Genomic DNA, 17,094 nt, shown 5'->3' on the forward strand with positions numbered 1-17,094 from the left:
GTCTCCGAGGATTCCCTAGGACTAGTGTTCAGGGTGAGCGCTGAATCCCAAGCTGCCGTGTGATTAATGGAAGGGCTGACCTCCTGACCTGCAGAAAGGCTTTTAGGAGAGGGTGACCCACAGAAGGCAGTGTAGATGGCCCAGCTTTGTCAAAGGCTCTGTACCCCAGCACTCAAATAAGCAATGTGGGAAAGGTGGCTTCAGGCATTTTAAATAAGGGAAGGGAACAGTACTGGAGCTTTGAAAACTGATTAAGCAAGTAGAACGCAGAGCTGAGTCACTCTGTATTTGTCTCTCTGTGTGCATGTGTACATATATAGATACATATTTTTGTAAGCGTGTGCGTGTGTTTGAGTGAGGATATGAAAAAAAGAGGCATTCAGTTCCAAAAGCCAGTGCAATAATGAATCGCGAGCTGAAGCTGTCACATCATATGAAACAGATCCAGAGAACACGTGAAGACACAGTCTCAGATATTTTAAAACTTCTCTTCAGTGTTTTGCTCACATTTGGTAACATTTAAATCTGATACCCTTTACAGCTTTTTTTTTCTTCCTGAAACCAACATTACACTTTTGAAGCAATGTTTGATGAAAATGCAAAAATTCTTGGCTAGCAAAAGATTTTTTTTTATCTCCTGAAGTCATATCATGCAGATTCATGCAGTGAAAAAAACCCGTTGATGTTCTTATGAATAAAAGAAGGATTAGGAAGATTAAAACGCACACCACCCGACTCGTTGAAAAAAGGCTCAAGTATATGATATAGCCTTCTGCACAGCTTTGCCTTGAGGATCAGAGCTGAAACTGTTCTTGTCTTTGCTTTCGGGTAGTTCAGAGAGATGTCGGGTCCGGATCCCCCATATTGAGCTTTTCATAAAAGTTGCTGTAAAAAGGACATTGCAAAGAGAATGCTGCTGAGTGAATGATCAAATTTTATTTTATTTATTTATTTTTGTTATTACAGCCAGATGTTGCCTCAGGAAGTTGAAACAAGGAGTCAGGAACTGACAGTTTAATAATTAAATTGGGAAAGTTGGCAGGCCTCCTGCTACTTCCTCTAATACATAGCATCTTTGAATGAAAGTGTGCAGTATCCCAGTGGCACTCCTTCCGAACTGGCTCATCCATTACTGGGTAATGATTTTCCGTCGAGGCAACAGCAATGCACAGGGCCTATTATACCAGCTACATAAAGTTAAAAAGACATTATGAATAAAGCTTTCGTCGTGGCTTTTACCAACATTTCTACACAAGAGTGCCTAACGCTGACATGTGTTTATTAACACTTAATAATGTTTACATAATTCTTCCTTGTGCTCATTACAGCTGTCAAAAATCTGAATAGAGGGTGTTTTTGCCTGTTTTAGCTCTTGAAGACTTTGCAGTCTCTAAGCTGACATTAACAGCAGCTGAGAGAATGCTGAATGCCCAGTCAGTTCCTGTACGGCTGGGATGGAAGGCTTGGAGCCCGTTGTCCACCTTTTCTCCCTCTTTCGGGATTTCTTCCCTAGCAGGAATTCTTAACATTTCCCACTGCATGCTCCGCTGCTCCTCGGGCCCACACACCTGCAGAAGGCATGGAGAAGTCTGCAGCGGTCAAGGCAAGAGGAAGCACATCGGCACTGAAGGTGTGACAAGAGGGGGCCGGGCTGAGAGTCTGATGGAAGAAAAACTTTATCCAGAGGCTGCGGACAGAGCAGTCAAACCGCAGGGCACTCGTGAGGCGAGGGGTCGGCGGGAGGGGGTAAGCCTGTCCGGTGTCCCGGCCCCTCGCACCGGGCGGAAAGAGGGACAGGCGTATGACTGCTCCGACCGGGCGGGACCGCGCTCCATCTGGGAAGCTCCTGACAGCGTCCGGAGACCAGGGGGACGAGCCCGGGGAGGCCTGCGTGCCCTGTCCCGCCCCGCACCTGTCCCCCATCGCAGAGCCCCCGCGGAGCTCCCGAGCGAGGAGGGTGCCTGAGGGATCTCCGCTCCCGCCTGAGGGACCTCCGCTCCCGCCTCCCGGCCCGCGCGGGCGGGAAGCGCCCCACGGCCCCCGGGCCCCGCGCGCGGCAAGGGGGCGCGCGAGCCCTCGCGGCCCCGCCAGGGGGCGGGGCGGGGCGGGGCGGGGGGTCCGGGGCTGCCGCCGCCGCTGTCGGCGGCACTGGCGGGGCGGCGGCGGGAGCGGGAGGCTGCCGAGGTAAAGCGGGGCCGTCGGCTGCTGGGGGGGGGGGTCGGTTTCTCGCCTGCCGCGCCGCGTCCGGCTTGGGGAGAGACGGGGAGGGGAGCGGGGCGCGCTGCCCGCTGTGCCCTCGCGGTCCCGGCTGGCGCGGCGCTCCCCCCGCGGCGCTTTCCGCGCGTGTCCGTGCCCCCCGCGCGGGGCCGCGCTGCCCCCGCACCAACTCGGAGCGGGTCAGCGCGGGGCACCGGGCGCGTCCTCCCGCGGCTCGGCGGGACGCGGGGCGAGCGGCGCGGGCGCTATTTTGGGCTGCAGTCCATGAGCGCGGTGATGTGGCGGCAGCGCCCGGGCGCTCCGTGCCTTCTCCTCCGCAGACAAAAGCGCGCCCGAGGCGCCTCGGGGGCTGGTTTGGAAACATGGAGCGCCAGGCTGTGCTCGGGACCCTGTCAGCTCGGCACCCCCTCCGCCGCTGCGGCTGCTCTCCTGCTGGGCGGTGTTGGCCTGAATGAGCAGCTGTTTTGGCGGAAAATTAAAACCAAACCAACCCCCCCAAAAACTTGATGTTTACAGATGTGGTTAAAACAAGGCGATGGGTCTCGGCAGCGCTTGCTGTGCAGAGTGGCTCGGTGTGTGAGAGCAAAGCCCCAGCGATGTACGCCTTGTGAGTGAGATTCCTGCGCAGGGAGAGCCGCGGTGCCCGTCCTTCAGCCGGCTGCGCGCTTCACCTCCCGCTAGTTCTGTGCCCCCGTAACTCGGGCAGCGGCCGGGCAGGCGTGCAGGGCGGCTCTTCTGCGCCTTTTGGGAGTGAAAGTTCAGGTTTGCGGCTCCTCTCCTCGCCGGAGGATATTGTTGGGACGTGGTGGCGGTGAGCTGTGCGGCTGGAGCAGGAATTACTTCTGGGTGAGTGAGGCTGGCGGTGTGGGGGTCTGCGGGGTCCCTTCTGCTGCCTGCCAGGGAGTGATCCATGGTTAGCAAGTACAGAGGACTCGGCAGTGTGTGTACGTGTCGCAGGCGTTGATGCAAGGAGGTAGCAGGGATGCTCTTTATGAATTTTTGGTGTTTTCTAGTGGCACATTGTTGTTTGTATGTAGAGTGACAGTTTGGTCGTTTGCATCTGTGGCAGGATTTTGCTGCTTTGGATAGTGTTGATATTTTGCCTTTGGCTGAGACGTGCTTTTAATAGCATTTAAGCAAGCTATGTGTAACAAAATATGAAGGGCTAAATTACTGGCAATAAACGCGGTCTAACTTTATGCTTTGAAGAGAGGGGGGGAACCGTGGCATGGATTCTGAAAACAAAGTAGTTAATGGAGCAACACAAAATATTATTGTCCGAGGACTGTGCTGGATCCAAAAGATGCCCACCAGGACCATACAGCAACAGTCCAAAGAAAGGAAATTCATTGAGACTGCTCTTCATCTCTTTCTCTTGGAAGAGTTCTCGTGAGGAAGTTTAGCAAGCATAGGTAAATTACATAGGATGCTATGGCTGACTGAAGGAGTTGGATACCTAGTGCAAAAGCCTGTGCATATGGGAGAAGCTGATTTAAGGTAAAGTGGTGTCAATGTAAATTTAGATCAGTTGTGTCATTGTGGTAGAAGCTGCTATGTGGACATCACTTGTTTGAAGTTCTGGTTATGTCATTTGGGAAGAATTGGAAGCAAAACTGAATACAAAAATATTGCTCTTAAAATAAGAGCATCAGGAGTTAGTGTGTGCTTTGTTTTTTAACCAAGAAAGTTGTTTTTGATTTAAAATATTAATTAAATCATTCCTTTATGAACCAAGCTCTGGGTAAGAGCTTGATGCGTCAGCATCTGTCTGTGCCTGTTTTAATGATCAGAGAAGGTTGATCCTCAGCTTTTTATGTGGGTCAGCTTCCAGTGAAATATGCTTTGCTAGATGAAGGGTTGCAGGATTTGTCCTTGTATAGTAGTGTCACAGTGTTAGTAAATGAGAGTGCCTCAACCTGGGTTGTCATTATGTGTGACTGAGTGTGCTTGTGAAGAATGCAAAGTGACTCCACCGCAGATGGTTGCACTTTGGGGTACTTTGCATCTCTTTTTGCACCTTCTTGCACAGGTCTTGCAGTCCTCTTGCTTTTTACGGCTAATTCTCCCTAATAGCAGTATGGTAAAGTGTCTCTGTTACACAGGAAAATTGGGTTCTCTCCAGGTAGAAAGAGCGGCACCACCAAGGACTGCTTTTTCGTTTTCTACTGAGGTAATTTTGTCTATGTCAATAGTAAAAGGAATTTATTGATAGAGCTTGTTTTGGGGGTAGTGGGTCTCTATGGTGGGCGAGGTGTAGAAGGCTCAGTGTTCTCACATATCCGCATTTCTGTAGAAATAAACGAATTGTTGCAGCAAATTCCTAACTGTGAGTGTCTGTAGGTGTGTACAGTAGGAGTTTGAGCCAGGTGTGCCTGAAAGGGATCATCCATTTTCACACTTCTGTCGTTATGGATATGGTGGGTAGGTAGCATAAACTAAGTTCTTGTTGATTTCTGTGGATTTACACGTGTAAAATCAGAGTTGCAAGCAGGTTCTACCAGATCTGTGGTAATACTGGTGTTTCACACAAGAAATACAGGTATTTTCAAGACAAAGATTAGTTTCCATTACTTTGCACCCCAGGGTGGGGTTCTCCTAGTAGGTGATACAAACAATGATTTTTAAATCTGCCACTCCTCAGTGGGATACAATACAAAGTCCAGCCATTGTCATCCAGCTGTTATGAGCAGTTACAGAGTGCTTTTTGTAGTGGTGGAAGTTTTTCTAACCCTTCTCAGCTAGGAGTTACTTCATGCATGAGGCTTTGATATCTTGCCTGATTTAATAACCTGTTGTTTCAGTAATATTTTGTAGTATTGAACTCTGTAAATTATCTGCTGTTAGATCTGTTGTCTTTCAATATCATTGACTCTCTCTTTTTTATCTATTAGGGGGAGACAGTAGCTATTGAAATTCCCTAAAACAGCTTAGGTGATCTTACTTGTAATAATGGAGTCTACTGCAATGAATATTGCAAGTGCAAACTGTTGTTAAAGCTTAGGCAAGATACTGGGGAAAATTATGTCCAATATTTTCTTATTTGTAGGTTGTGTTCTAATTAAATATTCAATGTTATAGGAGATGATCTTTGACTCCCAAGACACTGATGAAATGTCAGTTAAATCATATTTCCCTCCCTCAAGCCAACGTGCAGTATTGTGTTTGCTACAGTACTGGGAAATCTTTAAGACTGGAGGAGTCATTGAACTTCTCATTTTCTGTAATCTGTAGTTTAGTTTGTATTCAAGGTAGATGGATTGGTAAATGCTGAACATATAGGAAGTACAGACATAAGAAAACAGAATCAGACCCATTGTGAAAAAGCCAAATGAAATACAGGAAAATATAGAAAATTTATAGAATAGACATTTACCTATAAGGAATGTGTTTTTTCTTAGTTGTACAACCTACTCATGTTAGTGAAAGTGAAAAGAACTTCATTTATTAAATATTTATTTAGTTCGTTGAAGTAATACTTTGTAGGTTTTGGATTTATTTGCTACACCAGCTGAACATTTCTCTACTGTTCACCTCTTTGTTTTATCCTCACACAGTGAGCTTATTATTGTTAGTTTTGGTTACAGCCATATGTATTTTTGTAGCACTTTATAGCAAGTCTCTAGGGCAATAGACTCTACCATATCTCACATCTAATTTATAACTTTATTTTTCAGCAATTATAGCTAGGCTGCTGCTCAGATCAGAATTAAAATTATTTAAGTATAATTAAAATACACCAATATTACTGAAATGATGAAATGCATATGAGCTCATTCAGTTTTTCTTTTCACTAGATTTTTTTGGGGGTTATTTTTAGTTTTAATACAGAGTGCAAGCTGTTGCTAATTAGCATGGCACTCTGGAGGTGGTCTCTATGTAAGCTAAATGGAGAGGATAGGATGAAGAGGGGAAAGAAATGCAACCTGGAGATGGAAAAGTGCCAGTCTTGGAGGCATTAAAAAGCTTTGCACATAGAGTGGGTTTTGTTCCTTTTGTTAGACAAGTGATGGCAAAACCTTTCCAGGTCATGTGTAAAACTTCAGATGCGAGCTGAGTCCTGTGCCAATGTGTGTGTTCGTGCTGGGTGCAGGAGTGGGGCCTCTCTCTGGAGGGGCACTAGTTTCTCTTTTACTTCTTATGTAGGGCTACAGCTTGTCCCCTGTGTGGCAGGCTGGTGTGGGGAGTTGGAGGAGGGCACTGTGGGCCTGGGTGCTCATGCTGTTCCAGAGTTGCAGCAGGCTCACTGAAGAGATGCCATCACCATGCGGCAGCTCTGGCGTGTTTGCCATGGCTTTTCTCTCATGAAAGCAGAGTATTGCAGACACTGGTGTTTGCTGCTGTTCTTAAATTGCTGAAGGTTATGTGTGTAGTATGGGGTATGTGTGTAACATGCACAGTTCTGCTAACAGCATGCACAAATGAATATACAGGTGTGATTATGTGTATAAGTAGTTTCATGTCTATTTTTTGATGTTAATACATGTTGTGTTCTTGAGTGGAACTGCTGCATCTGCTAAGGGGACAGGTTTTGAACTTGCACGGCTTAATCTTAAGGTCTGGGGCTGCTGATTGTTGGAGCATTTGGCAGTTGTGATTCCTGAAGTTTTAGGTCTTATCTAGGCAGATATGAAAAGCTTCTCCCTGTGGCAGCAATATGTAGCAAAGTAATAGAAGACAAGCTTTAAATAAATAATAAATAAAATCTTTATTAAACCCATTCTTGCATATGGGGAACATCCTATGAAGTTGTATAGAAGGCTGCCTTCCTTGGATCTCTGAATGAAACCTGATTCACCCCCTGTGAGGGCATATTTTGTGCTGCCATGCAAGGAAGTGTGCTCTCAGTAGCTCAGCGAGGGTAACAGATCTTTTTTTTCATACATATCCTCCTTCTTGTATCTGTTTTGACCTATGTCTAGATTCTTAGCAAATACTTTGGAATTAACACTGTCTAGTGAGTGGCAGGTACTGTTCATTTCATCAAAGCAATGCAGTGCACCCTATCTCGAAATAATGATTAGAAAGTGTTTTTCTTTGAGAGAGTGTGTTCTAACTCATGGAATTGGTACATACAAGTATTTTAGCATTAGGTACCATTTGGAAATTTTAACAAAAATTGTAAATGTAATTAATAAAAAAAAATTCTGCTGTTTAAAGCTTTCTATCTACAGTTCAAAGAAAAGTCAAAGGAAGTTACACATCACATGTCTTTTATTTTTCTGGGGTCAGCTGCAGGAAGCTGTATAGCTACATTCTAAACCACATTAAACTTTCTTCAAATGTTGATACTTTTTTGTTTTTAGTGTGAAAAAAGTGCTGTTCCAGAGTGTTTAGGTGATCTGAGATGCCACTCAGAGCATTATGTTGTCAAATCCTTTATGCTGCTCCTCTGAGGTTCTCCTCAGAACTTTCTTTGGGATCAGAAAGTGAGGTATCAGTGGTCCTGTCTGTGTCAGGGGACCTGTAAAGCAATGCTGTATGATCAAGGTGAAGTATGTAAAAGGCTTTTTTACATTTTCGTAAATCATTTAAAGAGTTTTAACTTGGAGCAGCCCCCTTGTTTCAGTCGGTGTCTGGAGTACATGGCATACAGGGAGATAGTGAGGGATCTGGGTTTGCCTGGCCTGGAGATTAGAAGATGAAGGTGAATTGTTGCCATTTCCTAATAAGCTGTTTTGTAACAGAGAGCAGTGCTCTTCTCTGAGGTGTACAGAGGAAGGATGAGGTGCAGTTGTCACATATAGAAATGGAGAAATTCTGACTGGGCATAAGGGAAAAAAATTAACAATCAGAATGGTTAAAGTCTGACCTGAGGTCTGTGGAGGTTGCAAGATTTGACCTTGGAGATTTAGAAACTTGACCAGACAAGACTGTGAACAACTTGTTCTAACTTTGAAATCAGCACTGCTTTGACTGGGAATTGGAGGACGTGGCCTCTAGAGGTCCTTTTCAGCCTAAATTATTCTGATTCTGTGAGATTTCCCGCAGAGAAAATAAATATTGTAAGAGTTATGCTAAATAGCTTTTAAATTACATTCTTAGGAGGAAAGAGCTGTTTGTTTGTGGGATCAGAGGAGTCTTTTATGTAGTACTCATGGCCAAGATAATTTAGAATAAAAATGGATAAAGAGCACGTGCAAAGGAACAAGTTTAAACTGTTGGGCAAAGTGCTTCAGCACTGTGCTGCTGCCTTGACTAGTCACAGTCTTGCTGCTGTGTGTTGAGAGTAGCTCTGAGAAATAAATGTGATACGTGTCAAGTGGTAGTCTTTGCTGGATTTGCTGTGGGTACTGTTGGTAAGTTCTTGACAAGTCTGGGAAGGTATATAACATACTGAATTTGAAATTATTCTCATACTTTGATAAAAAATAAGTTTATTTTTTTTGTTGGTGTTTAGTTGTTTTGGTTTTTTTTCTGACAGAGTGGTTACTGAAGCTCTCTAAGATTGACTGTTGACATGTCCTTTGTTCCTCATGTGATGAGAGTACTCTCCGTAGATGGAGTTGCTCACTGTTGTTGGGGTATCATGTTTGACCATTTGTTTTTTGAGTCATTTCTCAGAACTAGCTTGGTGCAAAACATCTGCACTACTTGTCTCAGGCATCTGTGTGAGGTCTTAGTGATGTCACCAGAAATCCTCATGGATTTGGCCTTCAGACTTCAATTTGTCCTTGAGTTAGTGATGACCAAATAATCTGTGTTACAAGAGTTGTAATCCTGCCAGTAATTTTAATTCCAAAGGTATCTCACTGAAATAACATGAACTTTATATACTGGTGGCTGTATGTTCAAAGTGGAAAATTCTGTAGTGGAGAACAAGTTGTATTTGTTATCCTGTACCCATGTGTGAGACACACATCTGTCTGTGTGTGTGTGCAGACGTGATACATTCCTCCCTTCTTCTCCACAAATAAGCAACAGTAACTCCCCTGCTCTTCCCTCAAACAGATATGTTTGGGTTTTTTTCGCAATTGACATTAAATGTGTTTTACCAGTACTTGAGGTAGATATGCTAACAGTGGTTCAGGCTTAAAAGTTAAGACTCTTGTTCAGCTTTTCAGAAAGACTGTTGGAGACAGTGTATGTCTAATCAGCAGCAGTGTAAGTAGGTGTTATCAATCTAGGCTGCTGTATTTTCTCTGGGGGTCAGATTGAGTGTGGCCTTTCTGCAGAGGTACAAGGGGCTTGTTTAAAAGCTTGAATGATTGCAGTCAGTGCTCTCTGTAGGATGCACAGACTTCAGTGCCTTTTCTCTCCAGGGGCTGCCTACCTGTGCAGACCACAGGATGGCAACTGAGGAGGCATGTTAAGGAAAGCAAGCTGTTGCTCAATGGAGTATCAGTCAGGAGATAAGGTGTCTTGTGCTATCTTGTACTCCCTACAGGACTGGGAAACTGCAGCTCTTTGCTCTGTCCTTTACCTTCCTTGAGTCCTGCTTTTGTCTTTAATATTCTTAACTGTATGTTTTTTATTATTTTTTTACCATTGAGTGTCAAGCTTTTCAGCTCTAAGTCAGGCTTCCAAAAGGACCTGAGAATGACTTAGTCAGGAGATACTAGCATGTTTGAATCCCTTTTACCAGCTCTGTGTATTTAAATCATACTCAGAATATGTTTTCCTGCATTGTACACAGATTAAAGGAAAATATGATTTCTTTAATTTTCAAATGAAAGGTCAAATGCATGCTTTGTTGAGTAAGCATAAGAAAAAGGCCAAATATCACTAGATTCAGATGAGAAATCTGGTAGCAGCTTTGTTGATTCTAACAAGATTGTGATATGAAAACAAAATATATACAAATCAGGCTGGGTTTTTTTTTGGTTGGGTTTTACGGTTAATTTTAACAATATTGTGTATCTTTGATTTAGAGAATTTCCTTACTTGGGAAGCCAGTAGAGGAATGTTTTCAGAATAATATTATGAGTACCAAGGCCTAGACAGGCAGAGCACTTTTTTAGTTCAACACTCATCGTTTTGTAGTGCTGCTGATACAGAGAGAAAAAATTGTCTTTTGTGGCTGCAGTTTCTTCACTCTGGTAGTGTTTGAGAGCAGGAAATTCTCTGCTGAAGATGAAGAAGGACAATATGGAGCAATTCCTTTTTTATTTTCCTTCCTTTTCTCCTCTTGGCTACTGTTTTGTCCTGCTTTTCTTGTTGGGCAGGAATGGTGTGACAGAAACAGTGGCCAGTTGGTTCAAAAGGATCGGTAGAGGTCATGTACTGAAATCACATTTCCTTTTTTTTAAAAAGAGCGTAGAATTTTCTTGTGTTGATAGTTCAGCTGCGAAGGTGTTCCAGCTTTTTCCAAAGTTAAGCTGAGTAAACTGGGGGAAGTTAATTAAATATGCTTGGTGTTAATGTAAACATGGTTGACTGGCCCTGGAATTCACTTGGGTGCTCACAGGGAGTTTTGGCAGGGACAACTATTTCTTCCTTGAGATGGAATTGAGGTCAGCGTTGCCAGTGATAGGGGTGGGAAAAGGAAGAAAGGAAGCATGCAATGAACCTGAGACACCACATTCAGAGATTTTAGTGAAGCAATGCTCTGGTTTTGATTTCTCATTTGTGGATATTGGGGATACTGTTAAGATCTTCTCTGATTTTGCCCTGAGTATCATTGTTCTGGTGATGACTGTGTTTGCCTCATTCCTTCAGAACTTAATTTTGTAATTGCTCTTTCCTTGTGTTCTTCCAGGATATCAAACTGACTTAGGTCCATGAAGACTATGCTGGTGTCAAGCTCCCTCTGACTTGCCTCCAGCTCCTCCTCAGGAGCAAAGGTACAGTTAATAGGGGTAAGTTAAAATCCACTCACAGAACCCCCTGAAGGAAATGAAGACTTTAATTAGTGCCCTTTTCTTTGTGTGGCACTCTCCAGTACATTTCTTCCTTCCAAGTTGCTTGGTCCATGACAGCAGGCTATCAGTGACAGAGAAAGGGAAATCCAAAAAGTGGAGCCACTTTGAAACTGTAGTGAAAAGTTAATGAATAGAGCACTTACAGGGCAAATACCAATGCAGGCTGTGTGTGTCAGGAAAGCACTTTGAAAATGAAAAGTGCCCCCCAGTTGGTTTGTTCTCCTTTTAACTGATCTCTTTGAAAATCTACTTGGAATCACAGTTAAACTACTGTGATAAAGTATGTTTTTGGTAGGTAAAGTTGAAATAATACACATCTAGCAATTGGTAGGTAGTGTTGCTGGAAATAGTAAGCACATGTAGTAACAAACACAAATTCCCATTTCTTGTTTCATCCTAAGGGCAAAGTACCCTTGGTGCAAAGCCCAGGGGACCTATATAGTCATTAACAGATGGAGGGGGACATTAATCTTCTACCCACAAGTCTGCCCCAGCACATAAAGCAGGGAGTGTCTGTTGTGAGGAGTGCTAGAGGTTGTACTGAACATGATAGTATAGTTTATAATCACAGTGCCAGCCACTCTTTCTATACATTGCTATGTTTTCTTGGTACTCTGTGTCTCTGGATTTCACTTTTTCTATCTATGCACAAGAGAGAGTGGCAGTGTTTCTGCTTTTTGAGGTGCTGGCAGAATTTTCTTCCAACACTCTTAAAATCTCTCTTTTGCTGTAAGCACTAGAGTATGTTAGGATATACTTCAAGTATGTTTCTGTGCGTAGGGAGAAATGTATCCTTTTTCTGTGTCATTCAGTTTTTCTCGTTTGGCAGTCAGCTAGGAGACAGGCATAGTTAATGAGGTATCTCAGCATCGTGTTTTTATGGGAGCATAGTTAAGGTTAGGGGTATGTCCAGTCTCCAAACTGCCTAGTGAGTATTCTGTATTTGGAAACAAATGCCAGCTGGCAGTGGTTAAGGAGTGCATGCTTATTCTGCTCATGATAGCCAAAACATGCTCCCTGCTGTGCGCTTTTGGCAGCTTTGCACTGGCAATATGTCTCAAATGCCAGTTGCATGTCCTCCTTTCCTCCTCCTAAGTGTGTCCCATAAGGCATGATTTAGCCTAAATAAAAATGTGCCTCTGTTAGACTTGGTAATGTATGGAAAGAAAGAGACCACTTACTTTTGAAAATCGAAGTCTTTCTGAAACACCTGTAGTACATTATTTCTACAGTGGAAATAAAAAGATTAATGTGTTCTCCTATACTTGGTGGCAAATTGGCCTTAAATTTCTGAAGATGTGATGATTTTTGTGCTACCAGTTCTTAGGCACACTACGCTGAAATTTTGTGTAATTTATTCTCAATGAGAGTGCTGGTTGGAATTTCACACCTAAAGTGACTGCATATTAAGTTTATTTGGAGTTCTAACTCTACTTATCTGGTCATTGTATTCATTATATTGGTGGTCAAATTAACTGCATTAATTTGTGGTCTGAACATAAGCATCTCCTCTTTGTTTTTATTTGTTGAATTGTTTTAAGTCAATGGACATCTAAAGTGGTATATTTTATTGAAAAGATACCTTACATGTAGGCAGAGTCACTTTTACGATCAAGTGTTGCAAATCATAGGATAGTTTGGGTTGGAAGGGACCTTTAAAAGTCCTCTACTAAAGCTTATTTGAATTATTTGAAGCAGTTCTTGAATTGTGGTACATTGAATACAAATTCTTAAGAGTCTGAAGGTAAATAAATTCAGTCTACATTTCTTTGTCATTTTTTTCTTCAGTCACAGTATAACAAAATGTAAAAAAAAAGCAGTTTTACCAAAAGAGACAAAACACCAAAGATTTTCAATGCAATACTCAACCAACTGTATTTAGAGTTCAGTCAACTGTGTTTAGGGTAGGGTAAGCAAGCTGTGCTTAGAACTTGGCTTTAGAAATACCTATGTATATAAGCTTTGTACTGCTTTTTCTTCAAGAGGATCTCTCACCTTCTTTGTAGCAGATCTCAATATTTGGGAAGATGATAATTCTTGAACAATGAAAGTTACCTTTTCTAAATCAGTGAAATTGTGTTGAAATCTCTTAAGGTATGGGAATTTAAAAGTCAGATTTTATTTTCCAGCCTCTGTCCCTTAGGAAAAAGGGGTCACCTTGACAAAATTGTGAGCTTTGCAAAGCTGGGATCACACAGCCACTGAAGAGGGAAGGAACAGTAGCCTTTGCAAAATGCTAGGTTTTAGTTACCATGCTTCCACTTATCTGTTGAAGTCTGATTTAATGCTCCTGTTGCCCACTCTGTGGTCACAGCTAGAACAATCTGCATCTCCCAGGCAGGAGGTAAAAAAAGAGGGCCTTACTGTGACCCTTTCCTCAAACCCATAGTTTACCTCAGCAGCCTGATACCGCTGTAATGTAACTTTCTCCCTCTCTTTGGCAAGAACTCAATTCAGTTTTTTTCAACAGCTGATCTAAAATAGTGCAGTTTCCTTGTAAGTACTTGGTTCCATCCATCATCCAGCTATATCTTGGATGTCCAAGGCCATGGGAATCTTTGTCTAGGTATTTAAATGCTTTCGTTGTTGTCTGTGCTATAGTGGAGTTGAGAGTCAAATCTTGCTGTGATCTGTGTTGATGAAGCACCACTGCACATTGGTTGACTGTATTCATGCTCTAAAAAAACCCTTGGGTATGACGTGCAAAAAAGGTATTTTAGAAAGTAGGTTGCAAAATCAAACCCTCAGAAGTTGTGAAATGTCAGATTTATGGTATTTCCTTCTGTGCCTGTAATTGATGCAGGAATATAGATCTTGCAGCTTTAATTTCACCACATCTTAATTGGATAGCTCTTATGTTAAAAAAATGTGTGGCATGGTTGTGGTACTTTGTAAATAGCACAGTACCATTTATGTAGGAGGAAAAACAGTATTCACAGAAGAATGATTATAGAATTTGGTGCTAAATTATTATGTACATGTAGAAGATAAACAGAATTGGTTCAACAGAATTTAAATTTCATGTCAGCTAAATATATTTGCATTATATAAACTTAATGTGTAACATAACTGTTTTCACTGAAGTTTCTCCATTTATGCTGGTGTTGAATTCTGCCTCTAGTCAAAAAGAACTTTTAGAAAAAGTTCTGCCAACACAGTTTTTTGTCTTGGAACAGCTTTGAGGCTTGCCAGCAGTGTTATTTCTTTTGAGTTGCAGGAGCAGCTCTAGTTACATGCCAAAATATGGTCTTATTTTTAAACTGAAAAATAAATGAAATCTATGTAGAAATGGAAACTTTGTTGAATGCCAAATTCTGACCATGCTACTCCCATTGGAACCACTAGGAACAATTTTTGCAGTCTGCACTGTCTTTATAGCATTAAAAGTTATTTCACAATGTGGGAAGTACTGGAAGAAATGAGTGTAAGAAAAGCAGGAAATCTGCCAAGGTCCATGTCTTTTTTAAAAAAGTTGTTATAACCTACTTGCTGAGATATGTTTTATGTGGATATCAAATTTAACCAGCTTTCAGTTATGGCCAGCCAGCCTCCATTTCAATAGTGTTATTCTGTAGAGAAGAGGTAGATCAAAAATTTTCGATACCAAAATATTTAAAAATAACCACAATTTCATGATTTTGGCCTGTTTTCCTAATATAGTTAGACTTAAGAGCTTGGAGGCTCTAGCTGTCAAGCTTCTTTCCTTCCCATTTTTCTTAATTTTTAAAGTGTTTGTCCAATGTCCAAAGCAGATTTTTAAGGTTAGTTCCAGTAAGACAGGGGTTAAAACAGATGGAGGGGGTTGGGAAGGGGAAATACAGTGTTCAAGGAGAGATTGGTTTGCTCCAAGACTATCTTCCTCAGATACTAACCCTGGTAAAAAAGGCCCAGGTGTTTTGCCTCCAGCAGTGTGAAAGCACTCAAATCCATTGAGGGCTTTGAGAAGAGGCTCTAGTGATTTTGGACAGTTGCTGACTTTCAGCTTGTGTGAAAAGGATAGAACGAGTCTGTTATCTCACCATTCCACAATAAAAGGGAAGCAAAAAATTGTGTTATTAATCCAGAAGATTTCCTGAATGTGTTGCATCTGGAATCTGAACTTGGTCTTGTGCTGAAGTCTTCAGAGCAGTTGCAGAGGTAAGTATAATCAAGCTGACCTCTGCAAGTATGATGAATGCTAAAGGAGAAAGCAGTTGCCATTCTGGCATTTTGAAGGCATATTCAGCCAGGTAGTACAGATTAGCAAAAAGTCTACTGAGACCTGAAATGTTCACTAGTTTTGACAGCTGAGCAGTTGTTCTGGCTGTGTCACCAGGCAGCTGTGGTCCTACTGTCCGTGGCTGAAGGATAGCATATTGCCTAGCACAGCTCTGTGCTCTTGACAGCAACGTGTTTGTAGATCAGTGCAGCTGGGCAGCGTACTGGCACTCAGGGTTGTTGCTGCCACCTCTCAAGGATGAGTTGTGAAGAGCCTTATTAGCAGTGTACCTGCTTGGGAATTGCATACTCTTTCGGGGTGAAGTTAGTCATTCATAGGATTATAATAAAGGCTGGTGTGATCATCTGCCCTTCCAAACCTGCTCTTTTTTGGTACTGAACTTTTGATCCTGCAGAGCAAAAGCTCTTATTTGAGGCATTGAATTCACCTTGGGTGATGCATAGTCTTTGCTTAGACTGGAAAACAATGAATTTATGTTCTGAGCAGATATAACCCCTTTACTCGGATGGCAAGTTTTAAACATAGCCTTTCTGCTTTGTACATTTACACTGCTTTTGTGATGGACTTGTAGTACTGCTTCTACTTGCAGTTGCATAATATTTGTTACTTTTATATCAATTCATAAGGTGGATCTTCATTTTGTACCTAAAGGGAATTAAATAATAGTCTTCTGTAGGCTTTCTGGCAGGGCATGGTCAGCCCTAGGGATCTTTGACTGTAGTAATCTCATTGACAGAAGATGTAACTTGCCATAAATTGGATTTCCTCTTTCTGAACCTTGAAATGACCTATGAGCTTTAGAAACAAATGAAGATTCAGGGTGTCAAAAGGCAGTTAGAGACTAAGCTCCAACTGACTGAATTTGGTGCATAACTCATATTTTTATCTTTAGAAAGCTTAATTTTTACTTGGTGTATCTGGTGTTGGAGGAGGCAGCAAAGGAGCTACTTTCTACTACTTGGTTCTGTTAATTATAAATACAGTGACTTTGGTATGAGAAACATCAGACAATAAGTCTTGGTGATGGTTAAGTTAATTCACTTTCAGAAGTTCAATAATTCATCTAAGAAGTGTCAGCAGCTGGGTCTTGTTAATGGTAAGCCTTTCATTTCTTTTAAATCAATTGTGAATAATAGGATCCTTCAGAGAAAAATGATGAAGTAAGCATTGATTTCCAAATTGGGTGTCTGATATTGGAGCATTAATAAAATCTAGAGTAAGCAGGCAACTAGGACCTCATACACTCTGATCACCTGAGCAATAATCAGAGAAAATCAATATTTTTTTTGTATGGTGCTAGATCTGTTAACATTTCATTTGTCATCATTCATCATTGTGTCTATAATTTCATTTTTATAATTGCTTGAATTTTGAGGGGCTTAATAGTATGCTTTGAATCAAGCATTTACTGTCAAGCTATTGTGAAACAGATGTGGCATTGCCATGTTGCCTAGTCTTTGCTGTCTGTCTGTCTTACTATTTCTGGACTTTTAATAGCAATGGTCAAAGTAAACTCTTACATATTTCAAATGAAGTTAAATTTTCTTACAGGAGTTCCATGTAGACTTCCTGGAGTCCTCTGTTATTCTCTCTCTCCAAGCTTTGAGGAGCTGTGTTGCTTCTCTATAGTCAGTGTTCAATCTCACAGAGGTGTTAGGAACATCTCCAGTAAGGTGGTAGAACTCTGTCAAAGAAGAATGGTTGTAGACAACATCTTCAGAACAGTGAGACTCCTGGCATGGTTTCCTCTGCAACATCTTCCTTGGGCTGTTGTTCATCATCTACAGCTTCTGGCTCTGC

General features: G+C 42.1%; 1 protein-coding gene across 5 annotated transcripts in view; it reads left to right on the forward strand.

The window, feature by feature from the left end:
• The first annotated feature begins 2,112 nt into the window (after positions 1–2,112).
• Positions 2,113–17,094, forward strand: part of RARB (retinoic acid receptor beta) — a 329,805-nt gene continuing 314,823 nt past the window's right edge. For 2 of the 5 annotated variants that reach the window (XM_069007313.1, XM_069007312.1), the window contains exons 1-2: positions 2,113–2,184; positions 10,913–11,012. The gene's annotated coding sequence lies outside the window, so the exon portion shown is untranslated. Of the gene's footprint in view, positions 2,185–10,912; positions 11,013–15,122; positions 15,213–17,094 lie in introns of those variants that run through there. The other 3 variants (XM_069007314.1, XM_069007315.1, XM_069007316.1) reach the window with 2 other exon arrangements.

The sequence above is a fragment of the Aphelocoma coerulescens genome, chromosome 2, assembly GCF_041296385.1.
Source record: "Aphelocoma coerulescens isolate FSJ_1873_10779 chromosome 2, UR_Acoe_1.0, whole genome shotgun sequence".
NCBI lineage: Eukaryota > Metazoa > Chordata > Aves > Passeriformes > Corvidae > Aphelocoma > Aphelocoma coerulescens.